This window comes from Ptychodera flava, chromosome 20 (assembly GCF_041260155.1).
Source record: "Ptychodera flava strain L36383 chromosome 20, AS_Pfla_20210202, whole genome shotgun sequence".
Lineage (NCBI taxonomy): Eukaryota > Metazoa > Hemichordata > Enteropneusta > Ptychoderidae > Ptychodera > Ptychodera flava.
Window position 1 is genome coordinate 34006391 of NC_091947.1, and position 18381 is coordinate 34024771.

Below are 18381 nucleotides of genomic sequence, written 5' to 3' on the forward strand. Positions count from 1 at the left end.
TTCTAACCCTAACCCAAAATTAGGGTTAGGGTTTCTAACTTCCCAGATTCCGATGGAACTCAAACTAACTTTATCAGATTGCGTTGATGCTTACTAACGTCATTCGTTTGCTAACCCATGGAATTCTGACCTTTAATCCACTTTCTTTCTAAAAAAATGTGAAAAAATGACTCCTATTTAGCCTGTACAGGTTTCTTTGAACTTTCACCTTTGACCTCAAAATTTGCATATGTCGTACATTGTTACCTTAGCCACCAGTTCGGTAATTTTGGTTGACCTCCTTGCTCATTGAAGTAAACTGGGTAAGGGCTAGATTTGGGGTTATGCTTAAGTTAGGTGTAGGGTCAGGGTTAGGGTGTGGGTTAAGGTTAGGATTAGGGTTAGGGTTAGCGTTAGGGTTAGGGTTTGGTAATCATAATTGACAAGTTTATTTCCTTCTTTTGCTGAAACATCCCAAGAATGAAGTATTCTCCCTGCTTACAGCAACAGGCTGCCTAAAGACACTTCCATCATAGAGATCTGAGTTTTGCACATTTCCGGTGTTATTGAAGACAACCTTTGACCTTTGCGTCCAATATTTTTAGGATATCTTAGTAATAGGTAGATAAAGTGTTTTGTGGAATTTGAACAAGATACGAATTCAGGAAGGTCAACTAAAACCCAACCCTAATTCTAACCCTAACCCTAAAATTAGGGTTAGGGTTTCTAACTTCCCAGTTTCCGATTGAACTCAAACTAACTTTATCAGATTGCTTTGATGCTTACTAACGTCATTCGTGAGCAAAAACCATGGAATTCTGACGTTTAATGCAAGTTTTTTCTAAAAAAATGTGAAAAAATGACTCACATTTAGCCTGCACCGGTTTCTTTGAACTTTGACCTTTGACCTCAAAATTTGCATATGTTGTACATTGTTACCTTAGCAACAAGTTCGGTAATATTGGTTGACCTCCTTGCTCATTGAAGCAAACTGGGTAAGGGCTAGGTTTGGGGTAATGCTTAAGTTATGTGTAGGGTCAGGGTTGGGGTATGGGTTAGCGCTAGGGTTAAGGTTAAATCATAAGTTTATTTCCTTTTTCGCTGAAACATCCCAAGAATGAAGTATTCTTCTTGCTTACATAGACTGGCTGCCGAAACACTTCCATCATAGAGATCTGAGTTTTGCACTTTTCCGGTGTTATTGAAGACAACCTTTGCCCTTTGCGTCCAATATTTTTGGATATTTTAGTAATATGTAGATAAAGTGTTTTGTGGAATTTGAACAAGACACGAGTTCAGGAAGGTCAACTAAAACCCAACCCTAATTCTAACCCTAACCCTAAAATTAGGGTTAGGGTTTCTAACTTCCCAGTTTTCGATTGAACTCAAACTAACCTTATCAGATCGCTTTGATAGTAACTAACGTCATTCGTAAGCAAAAACCATGAAATTCTGACGTTTAATGCGAGTTTTTTCTAAAAACAATGAGAAAAAATGATTCACATTTAGCCTGCACCGGTTTCTTTGAACTTTGAACTTTGACCTCACAATTTGCATATGTTGTACATTGTTACCTTAGCAACAAGTTCGGTAATATTGGTTGACCTCCTTGCTCATTGAAGCTAACTGGGTTAGGGCTAGGTTTAGGGTTAGGCTTAGTTAGGGTTAGGGTTAGGGTTGGGGTGTGGGTTAAGGTTAGGGTTAAGGTAAGGGTTAGCGTTAGGATTAGGGTTAGGGTTTGCTAATCATAATTGACAAGTTTATTTCCTTCTTTTGCTGAAACATCCCAAGAATGAAGTATTCTCCCTGCTTACAGCAACAGGCTGCCTATAGACACTTCCATCATAGAGATCTGAGTTTTGCACATTTCCGATGTTATTGAAGACAACCTTTTTCCTTTGCGTCCAATATTTTTAGAATATCTTAGTAATGGGTAGATAAAGTGTTTTGTGGAATTTGAACAAGAAACGAGTTCAGGAAGGTCAACCATAACCCAACCCTAATTCTAACCCTAAGACCAAAATTAGGGTTAGGGTTTCTAACTTCCCAGATTCCGATGGAACTCAAACTAACTTTATCAGATTGCATTGATGCTTACTAACGTCATTCGTTTGCAAAACCGATGGAATTCCGACCTTTAATCCAAGTTTTTTCTAAAAAAATGTGAAAAAATGACTCCTATTTAGCCTGTACAGGTTTCTTTGAACTTTCACCTTTGACCTCAAAATTTGCATATGTTGTACATTGTTAGCCTTGCCAGCTGTTCGGGAATTTTGGTTGACCTCCTTGCTCATTGAAACGAACTGGGTAAGTGCTAGGTTTAGGGTTAGGCTTAAGTTAGGTGTAGGGTCAGGGTTGGGGTGTGGGTTAAGGTAGGGTAAGGATTAGGGTTAGCGTTAGGGTTAGGGTTAGGGTTTGCTCAATCATATTGACAAGTTTATTTCATTCTTTTGCTGAAACATCCCAAGAATGAAGTATTATCCCTGCTTACAGCAACAGGCTGCCTAAAGACACTTCCATCATAGAGATCTCAGTTTTGCACATTTGCGTTGTTATTGAAGGCAACCTTTGACCTTTGCGTCCAAATTTTTTAGGATATCTTAGTTATTGTTAGATAAAGTGTTTTGTGGAATTTGAACAAGAAACGTGTTCAGGAAGGTCAACGAAAACCCAACCTGAATTCGAAACCTAACCCTAAAATTAGGGTTAGGTTTTCTAACTTGCCAGTTTCTGATTGAACTCAAACTAACTTCATCAGATTGTTTTGATGCTAACTAACGTCATTTGAGTGCAAAAACTATGGAATTCTAACTTTTTATACAAGTTTTTTTTAAAAACATGTGAAAAAATGACTCATTTATAGCTTGCACCAGTTTTCCTGTACTTTGACCTTTGACCTCCAACTTTGCATATATTATAAACTGTTATCTTTGCCACCAGTTCGGTAATTTTGGTTGACCTCCTTGCTCATTGAAGCGAACTGGGTAAGGGCTAGGTTTGGGGTTGGGCTTAAGTTAGGTTTAGGTTTAGTTTTAGGTTAGGGTGAGGGTTAGGGTTAAGGTTAGGGATAGCATTAGAGATAGCGTTAGGATAAAGGTTAGGGTTAGGGTTATGGTTAGGGTTATGGTTAGGGTTCGGAATCGAATTCTTAAGTTGGGGTTAGGGCTAGGTTTAGGGTTAGGGTTAAGTTAGTGTTAGGGTTAGGGTTAGGCTTAAATTAGGGTTATTGTAAGAGTTAGGGTTAAGTTAGAGTTAGGGTTAGGGTTAAGTAAGTAAGGCTTAAGTTAGGGTTTTCAGAACGTTGAAAGACAATAGCGAAAGGAGTACAAGGCCTAGCGCTAGGGTTAAGGTTAAATCATAAGTTTATTTCCTTTTTCGCTGAAACATCCCAAGAATGAAGTATTCTTCTTGCTTACATAGACTGGCTGCCGAAAGACACTTCCATCATAGAGATCTGAGTTTTGCACCTTTCCGTTGTTATTGAAGACAACCTTTGCCCTTTGCGTCCAATATTTTTTGGATATTTTAGTAATGGGTAGATAAAGTGTTTTGTGGAATTCGAACAAGAAACGAGTTCAGGAAGGTTAACTAAAACCCAACCCAAATTCTAACCCTAACCCTAAAATTAGGGTTAAGGTTTCTAACTTCCGAGTTTCCGATTGAACTCAGACTAACGTTATCAGATTGCATTGATGCTTACTAACGTCATTCGTAAGCAAAAACCATGAAATTCTGACGTTTAATGCGAGTTTTTTCTAAAAACAATGAGAAAAAATGATTCACATTTAGCCTGCACCGGTTTCTTTGAACTTTGAACTTTGACCTCACAATTTGCATATGTTGTACATTGTTACCTTAGCAACAAGTTCGGTAATATTGGTTGACCTCCTTGCTCATTGAAACTAACTGGGTTAGGGCTAGGTTTAGGGTTAGGCTTAGTTAGGGTTAGGGTTAGGGTTAAGTTGGGGTTAGGGTTAGGGTTAGGTTAGGGTTAGCGTTAGGATTAGGGTTAGGGTTTGCTCAATCATAATTGACAAGTTTTTTCCTTCTTTTGCTGAAACATCCCAAGAATGAAGTATTCTCCCTGCTTACAGCAACAGGCTGCCTATAGACACTTCCATCATAGAGATCTGAGTTTTGCACATTTCCGATGTTATTGAAGACAACCTTTTTCCTTTGCGTCCAATATTTTTAGAATATCTTAGTAATGGGTAGATAAAGTGTTTTGTGGAATTTGAACAAGAAACGAGTTCAGGAAGGTCAACCATAACCCAACCCTAATTCTAACCCTAAGCCAAAATTAGGGTTAGGGTTTCTAACTTCCCAGATTCCGATTGAACTCAAACTAACTTTATCAGATTGCATTGATGCTTACTAACGTCATTCGTTTGCAAAACCGATGGAATTCTGACGTTTAATCCAAGTTTTTTCTAAAAACAATGTGAAAAAATGACTCATATTTAGCCTGTACCGGTTTCTTTGAACTTTGACCTTTGACCTCAAAATTTGCATATGTTGTACATTGTTACCTTAGCAACTAGTTCGGTAATATTGGTTGACCTCCTTGCTCATTGAAGCTAACTGGGTTAGGGCTAGGTTTAGGGTTAGGCTTAGTTAGGGTTAGGGTTAGGGTTAAGTTGTGGGTTAGGGTTAGGGTAAGGGTTAGGGTTAGCGTTAGGGTTAGGGTTAGGGTTTGCTCAATCATAATTGACAAGTTTATTTCATTCTTTTGCTGAAACATCCCAAGAATGAAGTATTATCCCTGCTTACAGCAACAGGCTGCCTAAAGACACTTCCATCATAGAGATCTCAGTTTTGCACATTTGCGTTGTTATTGAAGACAACCTTTGACCTTTGCGTCCAATATTTTTAGGATATCTTAGTAATGGGTAGATAAAGTGGTTTGTGGAATTTGAACAAGAAACGTGTTCAGGAAGGTCAACGAAAACCCAACACAAATTCTAACCGTAACCCTAAAATTAGGGTTAGGGTTTCTAACTTCCCAGTTTCCGATTGAACTCAAACTAACGTAGCAGATTGTGTTGATGCTTACTAACGTCATTCGTTTGCAAAACCCATGGAATTCTGACCTTTAATTCAAGTTTTTTCTAAAAAAATGTGAAAAATGACTCCTATTTAGCCTGTACAGGTTCTTTGAACTTTCACCTTTGACCATAAAATTTGCATATGTTGTACATTGTTACCTTAGCCACAGGTTCGGTAATATTGGTTGACCTCCTTGCTCATTGAAGCTAACTGGGTTAGGGCTAGATTTAGGGTTAGGCTTAGTTAGGGTTAGGGTTAGGGTTAAGTTAGGGTTAGGGTTAGGGTTAAGGTTAGGGATAGCATTAGAGATAGCGTTAGGATAAAGGTTAGGGTTAGGGTTATGGTTAGGGTTATGGTTAGGGTTCGGAATCGAATTCTTAAGTTGGGGTAAGGGTTAGGTTTAGGGTTAGGGTTAAGTTAGTGTTAGGGTTAGGGTTAGGCTTAAATTAGGGTTATTGTAAGAGTTAAGGTTAAGTTAGAGTTAGGGTTAGGGTTAAGTAAGTAAGGCTTAAGTTAGGGTTTTCAGAACGTTGAAAGACAATAGCGAAAGGAGTACAAGGCCATTTCTTGGAAGTCGACGGTAAAGGTACGTTGAGATTATCGTGATTTTGTCCATTTTTTTCTGTCAAAAATATGAATTTTAGAAAAAGCAAGGATTTCCTTAATTTTTGGCGCCTTTTTTCTTATCAACTGTGATGGTCATGAATTTGGAGAACGTACTTTTGTTAAGCAACTCGAGAGCTTTGCAATGGTATGCCGATCGCCCATATTCACCCGATGAATGCAGGAGGAGTAGGAATTTGACTATGAGCATGTAAAAACTGCTTTAATTTTCTAAGTTTTATGTCAGTAATTAGCCTGTACAAAGGCAGGCTAGGCAGGTAGGCTACTGACATAGTAGGTTTTGACAATGGAATATTCCCGCAGTATCTACCTCCGGCAGTGCAGTGTACTGCAGCTGTGACTGACCATGGCATGGCCACTGTACTTTTCTGTGTCTGTCAGTTGTCAGCATTTTACTTTCATGTTAAAAGGTTTAGGAAAAACATAAAGACGAGACATATGTTTTTAAAAGATGCAGTGCAGTGTATCAGAATGCAAGATGCATACTGCGTCTGGCCATCTAAATATATGCCATCATGCTTTGCAGTATAACCTTTCTGAACAAATGTAAATAAACACGTTTTTATTGTTGTTTGTTTGTTTGTTTGTTTGTTTGTTTGTTTGTTTGTTTATCTATCAATCATTCTATTGTTTATTTATGACTTTACACAATGCCATCCATAGAAAATTTCACATAGTATTGTTTATTGATTTTTATTTTCATTTATTTTTTTGTTTATTTATTTTTTTAATGTACAAGAATGTTCATATTCTATGCATATACAGTCATTATAAGTTCAAAATTTCACAGGAGAAGCAGCCAAAATTTCAGGATCAGTTCTGTACAACCATCTGATTAAAATAGTCTTTGCCCATTGCCCCCCCCACCCAGGTGACGCCTGATATCCATTTTCATTCGTTGATGGGACATTTCTATTCCTGAGCTGCTGTGTATATTAATTCCTTATCTCTTTTCAGGAGTTGGTGTCCATGTGCAGCTACAGTATGCATATAATAGGTGAGTGATATGTGAGGTAACTCACAAATTATCCTTTTGACCCAGTTGACAGCATTGGAATGAAATGTTGAAATTAAAGATCAAAATCTATGATATTTGTATTGTATTGATTGTTGATTAGTTTGAAAGTGCTTGCATCAAATTGTGTAATTGCCATTATGCTATTAAAAGTCTATATTCCCTTATCAAAGATATGATTGTGCTTGCATATTTTGAATCGGTTATTTGGGGTTAGGCTTAACTTAGGTGTAGGGTTAGGGTTGGGGTATGGGTAAGGGTTAGGGTTAGGGTTAGGGCTAGGGTTAGGGTTAGGGTTAGGGTAGGTGTAGGTTAGGGTTGGGGTATGGGTTAGAGTTAGGGTTAGGGTTAGGGTTAGCGTTCGGGTTAGGGTTAAATCATAATTGACAAGTTTATTTCCTTTTTTCTCTGAAACATCCCAAAAAATGAAGTATTCTTCCTGCTTACAGAGACTAGCTGCCAAAAGACACTTCCATCATAGAGATCTGAGTTTTGCACATTTCCGGTGTTATTGAAGACAACCTTTGACCTCTGCGTCCAATATTTTTAGGATATCTTAGTAATTGGTAGATAAAGTGTTTTGTGGAATTTGAACAAGAAACGAGTTCAGGAAGGTCAACTAAAACCAACCCTAATTCTAACCCTTACCCTAAAATTAGGGTTAGGGTTTCTAACTTCCCAGTTTCCGATTGAACTCAAATTAACTTTATCATATTGTGTTGATGCATACTAACGTCATTCATGTGCAAAAACCATGGAATTCTGATGTTTAATCCAATTTTTTTCTAAAAAAATATGAAAATATGACTCCTATTTAGCCTATACAGGTTTCTTTGAACTTTCACCTTTGACCTCGAAATTCGCATATATTGTACATTGTCACCTTAACCACCAGTTCGATAATTTTTGTAGACCACCTTGCTCATGGAAGGGAACTATGGACACAACCCTAACAACACCTCTATTTGGGCCGAAAATTTGGGCACGTGCTAGGATTCCGAAATTCAAGGTTCAAAAAATTGAATTTGGATGACAAAAATGACTCAAAATTTGCTAAGTGAACTCCAATTTAGACATGATGAGTGCAACATTTGCAGAAATCGATCGATAAATGTGACTTTGGTAGTACTGATTTGTCAACACTTCGTGTTTTTTAGTTTCCTTCACCTTTGACCTGTGACCTCTCAATTTGCATATTATCAACAACAACTACTTAGTTGTCATTTTTGGAAATTTCATCGAAATGTCTCATCCTATACGTGAACTGTGAACCTAACCCTAAAAGGCACTCCAAGCACACTGTGAAATTCTGGCATATTTTAACATACCTAAATTTAAGCGACTGCCATTTTATTTTTGCATGATGGGAATGAGTTGTAACTTGTGCAGTGTGTTTTTATCAATATGCTTAAATAGATTAATGTGCAAAAGTGGCGAAAATCGATGGCAAATTATAAGTTTTTTACGTCGAAATACCTGAATATTTCACGTAATGCAGTTTCGTCGACCTTTGATTTTTGACATAGATTTTTTAATATCACATGTGTAATTTTTCTGGCAACTAAATGTGTAAGTTTTGTTGCGATACTATTCAAGTTTGTTAAAATCCAGCCATAAACTCGTCACTACATCGAAATTTCAATGAAAGTGGCTTTACCTTCGAAAATTATGGGTTAGGTATTTCCATTTCATATTATGGGACATATCTGAAAATGACAGGAAATGTAAGTTTGGACATCCGGAAGGTCATAGTGGTCTACACAGTTCGAACTTCAACTTTAAGGTATTATAAAATCCTTCAAAAGTCACATGTATGCTAGACTTGTTGACCTTTGATCTCAATTTTCTTTCAAGGTCGATAGTATTTTTTTATAACTTCAGTGTAAGTTTCATAGCTTTGGTGTATCGCTAACATGAAAAACTAGGCCGAATTTCACATTTTGCCAAACAGGTGAGGGTTATTATGCAAATATAAATTTTACTATAACCCAAACGGGATTCGAACCCCCACACACTCACGGCAACATCGCCTAGCTGATAGGCATCACACAAAACCAGTCGGCCACTGCTTCCAACCCAAAAGAGTTGGTCACAGTAACCAACTTAGATGTTTCATTCTGTGCGCGACCGAACACACGGTATGCGTGGAGCAGACGACTCACAGGCACAGTAACACACACACAGTACACACATATATAGTAATCGGAAAAGAACGAAGCTTTTTACTGAGCTATCAGACAGACTCGGGACAAGTAACCAGCAATAAATTAGGTGATTCTTTCGTTTTTATCCTATGTTAACCTATGGAGCAAAAATCGGTAAATTTGCGACCGCTACAAACATGCTAAATAGACTTCGATCATCAAATTGCAACATTTTTTGAAAAGTCCGACATCTCTGCCTTAACATATTGAAGAAGTAAGGTTATATTGTACAAACAAATAAATTGCAGTTGAACAAACAAAGCACTGTCAAAGCGATTTTCTCGTTTTTCGCCGTGTTAATCTTTGGGATGTAAATGTCGCGTTTTAGCTGATTTAGCGACATATTTTAACTTTTATTGATGAGAGAGTGCTGCAAATGACAGGATTTGCTCATCTATATGTAATTAAAAGCATACAGGTGCAACAAACTGGAAATTCGAAGATTTTGTTATGTCCGACATTACTATATTTTGATGTCGGGTCAACCCGGTATTACCTTGACCTTTGACCTTTTAGCGTCGGACTTTTGTTAATTTTCAAGATGATTATTCTGTCAAATTGTCATAAAAATTTCCCTGTCCTGCTGTAATGAGAACTGTAAAAAATCTACTTGCAACCAATGCAATGTCACCCCGCTTGTGATTCTTTCATTTTTATCCTATGTTAACCTATGGGGCGAAAAGTCGGGTTTTAGGAAAGTTTAGGGCTAAAGGACGACCACAAAAAACTACTAAATATCGTTCAATCTTCAAAGTGCATCCTGTTTTACAAAGGCCAACATCTCTGCTATACTATATCGAAGAACCAATGTCAGACTTGAACAAATAAACAAATGGGTGCGTCACAAACAAACTTAGGTGATTCTTTCGCTTTTACACTATGTAAACCTATGGGGCAAAAAGTCGGGATTTTCAAGGTAAGTTTGCGACCTCAAAAACACACTCAATAGTGTTTGATCATCAAAGTGCAACCTGTTTTGCAAAGATCAATATCTGTGCTATGATATACCGAAGAACCAATGTCAAGCTTGCACAAATTAACAAATGGGCGTGTCACAAACAAAGTATTGTCAAAGTAACGCCTGTTAATGTATGGTCGAAAATATCGGATTTTCATGTTCACGGCTTCTTTGGCATAGTACTAGCAGATAAACCTGTGAGGGATGTTGTAAATAATACAAAGGAGAATGTAGCTATAAGACTAAAGGAGGTTGATGTCCTCATTTTGATGAGATGTCAATGTTAAGTGCACGAGTCTTCAACATAGTCTCAATTATATTGCAACACAGCAGGGAAAATCATCTAACATTTGGAGGCATGCAGAAAATTGGTGTTGGGGATATCCACCAGTTGCCACAAGTCCCAGACTGCTAGTATATCGACCAAGGAGACAATGCATTTTTATCCCCACTATGGAAACTTACATTCTGACATACCATTCTTCTAACCACCATCTACATACAGCAAGACAGTCAAAGGGACTTAATCCATGCCCTAAATTAAATACGAATTGGCAGATGTAATGAAGATACAGTGAATTTTCTAGTGCCCTCTCATAAATCAAAATTCAACCCGCATCTACTTCAACAATATTGATGCTTACTGTCACAACATGTGTGAGCTTGATAATATGCCTGGTAAATACCATGTGTTCGAATCTATTGATGAAGGAAACCATATTAGGAAATTGAGAAAGGCTATATTGCTCCAAAGACATTGTTTGTTAAAAAAGGGGCTCCAGTAATACTACTGTACATCTATAGCAGGAGTTACACAATAGGTGCATCGGCACATTTAGAAGAGTAGACGAAAATGGACATCCTCTTGTCATGTTTATGAACAAAAATACCCAGTGTTCAATACCACGTAAAACATGGACCATAAAAGATGATACAGGTAAAGAAATCGTAGGCGTTCCCAGCACCCTCTGATATTATGTTGGGCCATAACAGCCCACAAGTCACAGGGTCAGACATTACCAAGTATTGCTGTGTATGCTGGGAGTGAATTTGTTCCTGGTAAACTGTATGTTGCACTATCGAGGGCAAAATCAACAAAGACAATACAATTGATTGGTTTCAGTCAAGCCAGAATGCTTCCTGTTAATGAAACCGTAGCTACATTTTATTCGTCACTTCCAAGCTATGATGTTGATGTACATCACAGAAGAGGTGCAGAATGATGAATGAACAAAAATAATGGATGAAAGAGTTGGTTACCATTCTCAGGATGATGATGCTGATGGATTTGTTGAAGACATATATGCAAGAGAGGCTGATAATGAAGACTATGTTGACCTTTGAGAAGTGTATGGTAATATAGAGAAGAAGGGAAACTGCCTTGAAGATCAGCAAAGTGATTTTTGCCTCACAACCTTTTTACGTAAGCTCTTTGATTCCACTCCATTTGCTGATGTTGTGGGATCACTTGCATGGCATATCAGTTCCCTTGTCGGCCATATTTCGGGCAACCCAGATACAGTACTGTTATTTGTGAGAATACAGTGGCTCATGATTTATGGCACAGTAAGGCCAGAGGAAAAAATCTTGTTCATCGGATTTTTTGGACAAAGTTCCAAGAGCGGCGAGCAAAATTTTTTTATTTTTTTAATTTTTTTAGGCCGAAGGTAAACGCGGTTCTCTGGCGTTTTTGCACAGATGCAGACAAGGCAAGATAATTGTTTCCCTTTTTACCAGAAATATCTCAGACAAGAAACACTGATACTGGTAACTGAATTCAAATACTATATTTCCCAACAATAACATAGGCCATTACATTCACAGTTAGTGTTTGCACAACATATTCTGAGTATTTCAACATTCTCTCAGAATAAAACTGAAATGTACAGAAAATCACTGAAATACAACGATTCAGTATTGTCCTTTAATATTATCCTGGTGGGACCTAGCCTCTGAGTTTTTTCATTTTACTTTGGCCCCATGTTTTGGCCTCTTTACCACTGTCTCTACACATTTTACACAATGGTCTAACAACACTGTACTGTGATCAGAGTGAAGTTATATATAGTCATCATTCAGATCGTACTTTAACATTGACTCAACCATGTGTTTTGTCTTTGCCGTAATTTTTATACTTTCGATGCAATTTTCATTCAATCGGATGCACCGTCCATCTGCTGTCACGATCTTGTTGAACACATCGCCGAACGTAATCTCAGGACAAACACTGAATAGCGTCTTTGGAACTAACTGTTGGCCATCACTTCGAATGTTGGCGATCAAATTAATACTCATGATGTGACATGTCCTAACCTATACAAAACGAGGAAATTTCTGGCCAAATCGACCCACTTTGCGTCATGATTCGCCAAATTCAGACGTCATAACAACGTGTCGGAAGTGTCATTCAAAATCCCGTGCCTGCAAAAACCCGACAAAATGTAGGGCGCCACCAGCAGCAGTACTAAAAATATTTGTAATGCGGAAGTAAGAATTTGCCGCGATCAAAAACAAAACAAAACAAATTCCAAATATGCCAAAGTAAAAGCGGCGATTCCGATGAACAATTTATTTTTTCTTCCTGGCCTAAAGAGAAATATTGAAGAAAAGGAAGAGAGCAGATTTCACACATATGACCAGTGACCTTCATCAACTTAGTAATGATGACAGTGTCAGAGAAGAAGGTGCAGCTCTTTTCAACATTGGTGTCAGAGAAATGCAAGAGCACTAATAACAAATATGATATGGAAAATCCATGACAAACAAATGAACATCCTTGCTGATAAAAGTAAATCTACAACCCAAGACGATAGTCATCATGTACTGGAGATAGAAAACATGGGTAATGATGGCAAGGGCAAGATTAGGTATGTTGCTGGATGGACTGTGAGAATGGAATTGGAAATAAGTCGGAATTACATCCGGAACAATCTAAGTACAAAAGAAAAAAAATGCGTGACAAGATAAAATTGGAACATCATTATAAACAAGCACTGGACTACCTTACCATTCTTGAGGCATTACTTCACAGAGACTCAAGATATCCTGAATCATTGAGGGTCATTGACTGTCGACAGTATGCAAAACGTGGGTTGATACATGTAAGAGATGATACATCTCTGTTCTTTCTTCATCTCGAACAAGAAAGAGTAAAGCAGCTGACAATCGGTAATCTCCACCAACATTCAGAGTCACTGGTTAGAACAGTCTGCTTCATAACGAGGATCTGTTTGAAACCTTTTAGAACCTTTACACACAAAGGGAAGACAACAGCTTCAACCAGGAGATTGTAAAGAAATTGTTCCATGGAAGCAGGTCAATTTTTAACGGATTACAGGAGGGCATTGCAGGTGAAGAAGACTCAAGCACACAGGATAAAGGATTGCCACTAAGACAGACAAGCGGAACAAAGCAGCAGCAAAGTTGAGGCTGACAATTGTACAGGACTGGCCACTTCACATCATCGACTTCATGCTATGCTGACACAGCAACCAGATATTCTTGCATCAACCCTGTACAAAAAGGATGAACTGCTTGTGTTGGCTGAAGCTTACAATGTAATCATGAAAAAACAATCATTGAAGAAAGAAATGGCAAAGCTTGTAAAGTACAATATTCTTTCCTCAGATCATATTCCTTGTCCCTGGATCTTCAAAAATTACCAAATAGATTCTGTAGGATCATCCACTGGTGGTGGAACCAGTAGATTAGTGTTTCGATTTCAGAGAATTTAGTCAGGTATTGGTGAGATGCATGCAGTTATTTTGATACGACTCGCATAGTGGCAATTAATTTTTCAAATTTACGAGCACTTTTGTATTTACTGAGTTACAGCAAATGCAGTAAACCTAAACATTGAGATCCTCAATTTGTGCCGAGTGTGGAAAATAAATAATTTATTCTGTTGGCCTTTACATGTTTTCATTTTCAAAGGCCACACATTACACAAAATCTACTACTAATTAATGTTCCATAATGCTTTTAAATAGTAAAATAAGCCAGCAAATGACAACCTTATTAAACGGACAAACTTGCTGACTGTTTGCATTGTTTTGGTTAACTTCACATACAGGCTTTGTTGAGAAGTTGAAGACTGAATGTTCTTCGTCAAGCTACCCAAAGTAGAACGAGAAACTGGAGTTAGTGTATGGGAGGAAAACTGAAGAAATATCTCAAAATGACAATTTTTTGGACAGTCACAACAGGTAAGAAAGTAACATAACCTGTTATCCATATAGCTCCGATTTTGTTCATGTATGTACACCAGAAGAAGCTTATTTCAGAATCTACAGGCTTGATGACCTTGAAATTTTGTTTGCAGGGTTCTACAGGTTTCCTCCTTTTGATGTGCCAAAATTATGATGAAAATGTCAAAACCATATTTAAGGGCAATTTTTGCTCTGGTTCTTTCTACTGTTGTACTGTGATGTGAAGTATTGTAGGAAATAAGCCAATTACAACTTCTTGGAAATTATGATGAACTTCACACAATTATTATTTTATTTCTTCAAAAAAAGCCGAATTTCATCAACAGTGTAAAATAATATCACAGTTTCTGGTTATATTAAAGGTCCGTAAGCTGCAACTCTGCAAAATTTGCCCCACCTCAAGATATCTCCCAATTTTCTCAGATATTCATTGCATTCTACATATTGAATGATACAATCATTAACTATGTTTCAACAACACCACGTTTAAGCAGAATAGGCAAACATTGAAGAGATTTTTGTTCATAAATTTACAGCTATTTTCAAAATCTTGCCATATTATGTGAAAACCGGAGAATTGTTTTGTCGATGCGGAGTGAACCCCTTTCCTTTCCTATCAGTTGGTTGCACAATGTTGTATTTGTTAATATTCAATTGTGTACATGCACCATTCTTGCTGTTTATCCTATAGTTGCACGGAGGTGGCTGTATTGAGGGTCTGCATCCATTTATTATTTCTCTTACTGAAACTTGCCCATGCAGTCAATGTGAGTGGATAATTACACTCCAGGAAATATTTCTGTGTAAATACATTTCTATGAACTAATTTTAATCTATATATAAAAATCTGAAAATAATTTCAAAAGGTGGAGCTCATGGGCATCAATATTTTCTTCTGGCCATGTTGTAGCCCTGTAAGTGTTTAGTAGGATTATGAACATGAAAGATGGTGTGGTCAACATGAGTACATCTTTTTTACGAAGTCGAATCCGATTGAAAACTATCCGTATATTCAAAGACAAATTAAAAAGAGTACTTAAATTGCTCAAATTTTAGTAATATTGTTTGATTTAGAGAAACTGTTATCAATATTTGCAGTTGATTTCATCTCATTGATTCCTTATGGCTACTTTTTCTACATCTAAACATTTAAACTATGTCATGTAAGATACATGCATCATTATATAAATAAGACACCCGCCTAAACTCTAAATTTGTGGAGAATGCTGGTGCAATTACCAGAAGCTGCTGTTAATTTTTTTCATGAGCGTCATTGTGAAAATGTGACGCTTGCATTTCCCTTTTTGCTTATTGCATGTTGTCCATGTATTATTGTATTCAGAGATTTCCTGTATCGGTCATATTTTGGCCATTGTAAGACCAAACTTGGCAAAATATGTTTTCCACTATATTTTCCCCTGATTGACAATGCCAGGCATTGTTGATGATCCAGGAAATAGTTTCAATTTGTACTGACACATTTGCTGAAACCCCAGGATTAGTGACTGCATGTAAAAGTACAATTTCATAGAGATGAAATGTCTTTGTTCGCCGGAATCATGCCATTTATCCAAGAAAAATTAAAAATCTCCTGTTGTCTTCTAGTCTTTGGTCTGCCATATCTCTGATAGGATTCTTCACATCATTGAACGTTGCTACAAACTTGCTTGTGTGTTTTAGGAGCTCAATCGCACCATCCAGATATGTAACATCTTTACCATTTTACTGACTTAGGTCTCGCTTTTGTGCCTGTAGTAAATGACACCAAAGTAGAAAGCAAGTAAGTAATTTAAATTTAAATGCATTTACTTCAACTGTTTCTATCTTTTGGAACTTGTTACACATTATACTAGCTTTCAACAAGGAGAAACCTTTTAAATATGGCAGTGATGTTTCGCTTTAAAAAATATTTACAGCACACATCATGGCAATATTAATAATAATATAATAATAATAATAATAATAATAATAATTATAATAATAAGACCACTCCACAAAACTTCTCAGCAGTTTGTACAGTACAGTAAAAATAAAAATATAAATTAAAATAGTAAAATGAAAGTGTAACAATCAAATTAAAACGATTCAGAAAGAAATTAAATAAAAAAATTAAATTTAAGATCATAAGAAAAAAATGTGAACTGGCATAATAGACAAAACCATACACTTTAAAAATCGCACAGTCTAGTATAAGCAGTAGCAGTCGCGAAAAGTAAAGTTTTCAAAGATTTCTTAAATAAAACAAATTCCTTGACGATCCGGAGCTCAATTGGCAGGCTATTCCAAAGTTTAGGTGCGTAAACGCTAAAAGCCCTGTCGCCATATATTTTGAAGGTTGCTTTCCATGATCTTTGATTGAAAACGGACAGAGTCTAACACCTGCACTGTTTCTTGTATTACGAACTGGACATTCAATACTTTAAAGTTCTGCTAGGTATGATGGCGCTGATTTACAATGAATTACTTTAAAAATAAGACACAAGATTTTAAAACGTACACGGTGTTCAATTGGAAGCCAGTGTAATTCCTTAAGTATGGGTGTAATATGGCTGCTGAACTTCCGCCTGGTTACCAACCGAGCAGCAGAATTCTGGATGTGTTGAAGTTTGCTTAATTTGTATGCAGGTACACCATAAAATAAGCTATTAGAGTAATCTAACTTTGATGAAACAAACGCATGTACCAACTTTTCAGTAGAAGACTGGTCTAATAATTTGCGAATCTTACTTATCCTCCAAAGTGAATTAGATGCGACTTTACAAACATGACAAATATGTTCATCCATGAGTCCGAAAGAGTCTAGCATCACACCAAGATCACGCACAGTAGTTGATGGTGAAATCATGGCCTCACCTACACGTACATTCATGGAAGTGGACTGTAATCTAGCTGTACTACTAGTAGTACGAGGTCTAAACCAAACCACCTCGGTTTTTCCATCATTCAGAGCTAACTTGTTAGCCATCATCCAATTACGAATTTCATCCACACGACAGAGCTGGCGAGGATGTCGCACGCAATATACAACCCTGAATCGTCTGCATATATTACAGTATTTAGGCCATGACGTGTGATGGTGTCGTCAATCGGAGTCATGTACAAAGCAAACAACACGGGACCAAGTACTGATCCCTGTGGTACCCCATACTTCAAAATACATTTATCCGACACTAGAGATTTTACAGACACTTGTTGCGTTCTACCTTTTATAAATGATTCAAACCAATTTAAAACAGTCCTTGTATACCAAACCTAGAACGCAACCTGCCTAAAAGGATGTCATGATCAATAGTGTCAAAAGCGGCTGACAAATCCAACAAAACTAAAATAACATTGTGGTGTTTATCAAGAGATAGCATACATCATTGAGCATACGTACAATAGCGGTTTCGGTGCCATGCCCCTCTCGATAAGCAGACTGAAACTACCGTACAAAGAGTTGTCAGATAAATATTGATTTAGACGCAAAAATGCACATTTCTCCAAAAACTTGTCTAGGAAACTGCAGTTGGATACAGGACGATAATTCTTCATTACATTGCAATCAAGACCAATTCTTTTAATGAGTGGGCGAACTATACTGTTTTGCAGATATTAGGAAAAACACCAGAGGAAAATGAAGAATTTACAATACGAAGTAAAACTGGGGGCTAATTCATCCTTGCATGCCTTAACCAGATGTGTTGGAAGTGGATCTAACTGACATGATTTAGCAGGCATTTTACTAACAATAGATATTACATCATCATACACAAAGGATCAAAGATACAAAGTGAATTCCCAGATGTGGTCGATTCAACAGTAAAGGGAACAGTAATCTGTAATCTTTCACGTGAATGTACTATTTTCTGTTTGAAAAACCTTGAAAAAGCAACAGGTAATATAGATGATTCTAAATTAGTCGGAAGAATGTCCGATGCAAATTTCTTTGAACCGGAAATGCCATCGACAACTCTGAAAAGTTCCTTGGTGTTCGCATTTTCGATTTTACTACGATGACATGCTGCTCTCTTCAGATCCAACTTTCTATTGTACTCGCCACGAGCAGTGATGAAAATCTGCCGGTTAATTTCAAGCTTAGAATTAAGCCACTTCCGTTCAAAGGACCGAAGAATCCGGCGCTCGGCCAATAGATCGTCCTTAAACCATTGGGCACGAGCCTTTCGCACGATAGTTCGCTGTTTAGATGGAGCTTGCAAATCAAGTTGAGTCGCCAACGTAGAATTGTAAAGTTCCGATAGTTCATTTGTACTATGGGTCGACTCAGAAAGTTGATATATACTTCTAATAGAGTGTTTAAGTTCCAATAAATTAATGTTCTTGATGTCGCGTTGTTCCCTTGTAACC